The sequence below is a fragment of the Salvelinus alpinus genome, chromosome 32 (genome assembly GCF_045679555.1).
Source record: "Salvelinus alpinus chromosome 32, SLU_Salpinus.1, whole genome shotgun sequence".
NCBI lineage: Eukaryota > Metazoa > Chordata > Actinopteri > Salmoniformes > Salmonidae > Salvelinus > Salvelinus alpinus.
Window position 1 is genome coordinate 20,661,400 of NC_092117.1, and position 6,121 is coordinate 20,667,520.

Genomic DNA, 6,121 nt, shown 5'->3' on the forward strand with positions numbered 1-6,121 from the left:
GATTAACTGTGATATTTGTTTGTGCTTAGGTCATTCAGTAAGGCTAGAAAGGCTAAGTGTGGTGTACAGTGGTTTCCATTCATCTCCATCAATTAAACATTAACCCTACATTCTCAAACAAAGTGCTAGTTAGTATCAAAACAAGGTTAATCATTCTGTAGGGGAAACACTTTTTTTGCATTGTGGAGAACCTTTTTATATCAGTTCTTTGAATAACCCTTTGTGTATGGTTCTTCATTGCACTGTTAAACATTTCCCGGGTGGTTGCAGTGAAAAAACTGTACATTTACAAAAAGTTAATGTATTTTTAGAACTGGATAAGGTATTATTGCTGTAAGGGACAGTATGTTGCTGTATTCTGATTACTTGGGAGTCAACCTCACTTGGGATTTTAACTCACAACCTCTCGGTTGCAAGCAACCTGACTTTCCTACGCCACTGGGCCTGTGGTTATGATAGAGATTGTTAAAAGCATATTTGGGGGCATGGTCTAAAATATGTTGTATTTGTGCCAATGTGTTTTGGTATTTGTCTTTGTTGTTGAGGTTGAGCACCTCATTTGTCTACTCCCAGTTCTACAGTCTTTGTAAATGCTTGTGACAATCAACAGCTGCACTGTTGAGTGGTTACTGCATTTTCCAGGAAGTTAATGGGAGTTGGTCATCAGGAAGTTAATGTTTATTTTTCAATAATACTGTCAGCTCGCTGCAAGTAGTTAATGCATAAACTTGTTCTGTCTGATCTGTCACACTCACTGACCTGATAGTGTGTCAGGAAAGTCAGTTTGCTGTCCACCAAGAGGTTGAGACCAGGTGAGGCTGAGTCCCAAGTGTGTTTACCTTAAAGACTGCTTAGTAGTTGTCAACTAATGTTAAACAATCTTGTAATCAGTAAAGTCCAGTAAGTTACTGACAGCTAGTTGCAAGTTACTAGCAGTTACTGACTATTAAATTACTGTGAATTTTACAATAACTTACTGACAGCTAGTTGCCAGTTAAGTAATGCAAAATTCACAGCAACTTCCAGGCAACTAACTGCCATTAAGTTACTGTGAAATGCACAGTAACCTCTTAACAGTGCAGCTCTTTGTCACATGCTCTTACAAAGATTGCAGAACTGACAGTGTTAAAATTTGTGCTCAAACTTTGACAACATAACCATCAACTACTTAAACTTGTATAACACTTTCTTGTTATTGTTTTCCTTACTTTCACTACAACCAGTAGCCTTTAGTAGAGGTCGACCGATTATGATTTTTCAACACCGATACCGATTATTGGAGGACCAAAAAAATCCGATCCCGATTAATCTGGCCGATTTGAAATAATGACAATTATAACAATACTGAATGAACACTTTTATTTTAACTTAATATAATACATAAATAAAATAAATGTAGTCTCAAATAAATAATGAAACATGTTCAATTTGGTTTAAATAATGCAAAAAGATGGTGTTGGAGAAGAAAGTCAAAATGCAATATATGCCATGTAAAAAACCTAACGTTTACGTTCCTTGCTCAGAACATATCAAAGCTGGTGGTTCCTTTTAACATGTGTCTTCGATATTCCCAGTTAAGAAGATTTAGGTTGTAGTTATTATAGGACTATTTCTCAATATACCGTTTGTATTTCATATAACTTTGACTATTGGATGTTCTTATAGGCACTAAAGTATTGCCAGCCTAATCTCGGGAGTTGATAGGTCATAAGCAGTGCTGTGCTTCAAGCATTGCGAAGAGCTTCTGGCAAACGCAGAAAAGTGCTGTTTGAATGAATGCGTACGAGCCTGCTGCTCCCTACCACTGCTCAGTCAGACTGCTCTATCAAATATCAAATCATAGACCTAATTATAATATAATAAACACACAGAAATATGAGCCTTAGGTCATTAATATGGGCAAATCCGGAAACTATCATTTCGAAAACAAAACGTTTATTCTTTCAGTGAAATACGGAACCGTTCCGTATTTTATCGAATGGGTGGCAACCCTAAGTCTAAATATTTCTGTTACATTGCACAACCTAAATCTAAATATTGCTGTTACATTGCACAACCTTCAATTTTATGTCATAATTATGTAAAATTCTGTCAAATTAGTTTGCAACGAGCCAGGTGGCCCAAACTGTTGCATATACCCTGATTCTGCGTGCAATGAGAACGCAAGAGAAGTGACACAATTTCCCTAGTTAATATTGCCTGCTAACTTGAATTTCTTTTAACCAAATATGCAGTTTAAAAAATATATACTTCTGTGTATTGATTTTAAGAAAGGCATTGATGTTTATGGTTAGCTACATTCGTGCAATGATTGTGCTTTTTTCGGGAATGCTCCTTTTGGCGAAGTAGGCTGTGATTCGATGATAAATTAACAGGCATTGATTATATGCAACGCAGGACAAGCTAGTTAACCTAGTAATATCATCAACCATGTGTAGTTAACTAGGGATTATGTTAAGATTGATAAGTTTAACGCTGGCTAGCTAGCAACTTACCTTGGCTCCTTACTGCACTCGTGTAACAGGTGGTCAGCCTGCCACGCAGTTTCCTCGTGGAATGCAATGTAATCGGCGTCCAAAAACGCAGATTACCGATTGTTATGAAAACTTGAAACCGTGTTTCAACTTTAACAGTGTAGTATTTCATGGCATAAAGGAAAACATGGTGGAGAGGGAAGGAACAGGATGATTCTTCACAACCATCAGATCAGTAAATAACCCTTTCTGAGCAGTAAATAACCCTTTCTGAGCAGTAGAGAACCCTTTCTGAGCAGTAGAGAACCCTTTCTGAGCAGTAAAGAACCCTTTCTGAGCAGTAAAGAACCCTTTCTGAGCAGTAAAGAACCCTACCTGAAAAAGGTTACACATTTCACCCTCACCCCTGACAAAGAACCGCTCCAGATTTTTTTTGTTGAGTTATCATATCCTCTATAGTTTCCTTGTATTTTCCCTGTAGATACCACCAGCAATCATCATCCTGCCAATGGCCTTATCCATTTATACAGCAATCTATTTGAACTCTCAGTCCTATTCTATTCCAGTTTTTGTATTATTGCACTACACCAATGCCTGCCTCTAATGTATAAAACAAGTTTCAGAGTGGGAAATATGAATTTATTTTTTATGTTTATTTCCCATTTGCATAGAAATGTTGCTGTCACAGTACTCAGCCCAACAAAACACACACACACACACACACACACACATTTCCTAACCTAGACCTCATTACAATTGCCACCATCAGACCAGGAGGGAATGTACAGTATATGACAAGTAAGACAAAGTATGCCCCTAATAACATATTATACAGATCACTCAAAAATAGTTAAACATTCTTAATATTTTGGTTAGAACTGTGAATATCCATGTTGCCTTGTGGATTCTCTTGAGGAGAAACCCACTCTCTCTGATGGCAAACATGTTGGATGCACATACATGTATGGTTTGCAAACATCTCCCCATTTTCGTTCATCTGGCTGAGTTGATGTTTTTCCATTATTTCTTCAAACGCCAATGTTGTCTGCTTCGATCTTAGTATTGAAATCTTCCAATAATGTTTAGTCTACGGTAGAAGTCGACTTTCAATTCTTCCTCTTTATTGTTGGTTTGGGTGTGTAGCGCTGTATGATGTTCAGCTGTTTTTTTCTTGGTGTTGGTTCTGAACAGGAATCATTCATAGAGCATAATATTTGCAGGGGAGTTTATGTATAGAATTTAGTTGACAGCAAATCAAATGTTTAACTGTTCAAAAGTGCCTTTAGAAAGTATTCACACCCCTTGACTTTTTCCACCTGGACCGCCATGGGTTGGCATGTATTACAAGAAGAGGGCACTAAAACTCTGAGCCATGGCAAAGCTAAGGGTTGAAAACTATGGAAGAGCATGCATATACAGTACCAGTCAAAACTTTGGACACGCCTACTCATTCAAGGGTTTTCTTTATTTTTACTAGTTTCTACATGACCAGCAGGCAATATTAACTAGGGAAATTGTGTCAGTTCTCTTGCGTTCATTGCATGCACAGCAGGCTCGTAAGCATTTATTCAAACTTTACTGCGTTTCCCAGCAGCTCTTAGCAATGCTTGATCACAGCGCTGTTTATGACTTCAAGCCTATCAACTGCTGAGATTGGCAATACTATAGTGCCTATTAGAACATCCAATGGTCAAAGTTGTATGAGAAAGGCCTCCCGGGTGGCGCAGTGGTCTAGGGCACTGCATCGCAGTGCTAGCTGCGCCACCAGAGTCTCTGGGTTCGCGCCCAGGCTCTGTCGCAGCCGGCCGCGCCCGGGAGGTCCGTGGGGCGACGCACAATTGGCATAGCGTCGTCCGGGTTAGGGAGGGTTTGGCCGGTAGGGATATCCTTGTCTCATCGCGCTCCAGTGACTCCTGTGGCGGGCCGGGCGCAGTGCGTGCTAACCAAGGGGGCCAGGTACACGGTGTTTCCTCCGACACATTGGTGCGGCTGGCTTCCGGGTTGGAGGCGCGCTGTGTTAAGAAGCAGTGCGGCTTGGTTGGGTTGTGCTTCGGAGGACGCATGGCTTTCGACCTTCGTCTCTCCCGAGCCCGTACGGGAGTTGTAGCGATGAGACAAGATAGTAATTACTAGCGATTGGATAGCACGAAAATTGGGGAGAAAATGGGATAACATTTATAAAAATTAAAATTAAAATTAAAAAGTTGTATGAGATACAAATGGTATAGAGAGAAATAGTCGACGTGTCAATTCCTATAATAACTGCAACCTAATATTTCTTTACTGGGTATATTGAAGAACTGGGAATATTGAACCACCAGCTTTCATATGTTCTGAGCAAGGAACTTAAACGTTAGCTTTTTACATGGCACATATTGCACTTTTACTTTCTTCTCCTACACTGTGTTTTTGCATTATTTAAACCAAATTGAGCATGTTTCATTATTTATTTGAGACTAAATAGATTTTATTTATGTATTATAATAAGTTAAAATAAAAGTGTTCATTCAGTATTGTTATAATTGTCATTATTTCAAATCGGCCAATTTAATCGGTATCTGCTTTTTTTGGTTCTCCAATAATTGGTATCGGCGTTGAAAAATCATAATCGGTTGACCTCTAGCGAAAACACTGGATTTTCGTATTTTTTAAAGAATGTATCTTTACTAATTATGAAAAATATGAGTAACATTCCACCCATGAGGCCAAAGAGGGTGCTTTTGGTCATTGACTGCAGGAAAGGGCTACGTAACATAGATGTATTCAATCTAAGCACATGGTGATACATCTTTTATATGTTTTATATGTAACTATTAATGGAAACATGGTTGAGGTCAGTACGTTCATTGTAGCTAGACAAGTATGATGTGGAGGGTGAATAATGGTTTAATAATGCAGTTGTAGTTTTTCCATCTAGTTTGCGAGTGTAATTCTCAAGAAACCGATTGTCTCGACTCCATGACTAATCCGCAGTGTCATTGTTTTCTCAACGCGCTGACGGCATCACCCTTCTCAGGTTTCCTTTTGTGTTGTCAGCTGAAATATTCAAGGAAGCAGGAAGCCTTTCTAAATATGTCAACTGCCCCTACATTGTAAATTGTTGTAAAAACACACAAAAAGTATATTATTAACTTTTATTTGAAAGATGAGCTTTGTGTTGCTTCCATCTTTTTTTATGTAATGTTAGTGTGAGTAAATCTATAATTGAAAACAACAATCTTCAATTAATGTGTAACTAAGTCACACAATTATTATTTTTCACTCTCTGGGTCCCAGCTTTGATGCACCTGTACTGACCTGTACTGACCTCGCCTTCTAGATGGTAACGGGGTGAACAGGCCGTGACTCGGGGGGAGACCCTTGATGATCTTCTTGGCCTTCCTGTGACACTGGCTGCTTTAGATGTCCTGGAATGGCAGACAGTGTGCCCCCTCTTGATAGCCCTGCGGTTGTGGTCGGTGCAGTTGCCATACCAGGTGGTGATACAGCCCGACAGGATGTGCGCAATTGATCTTTAAAAGTTTGTGAGGGTCTTAGGGGCCGAGATGAATTTCTTCAGCCTCCTGAAATTGAAGAGGCGCTGGTGCACCTTCTTCACCATACTGTCTGTGTGGATGGACCATTTTCAGATTGTCAATGATGTGTAT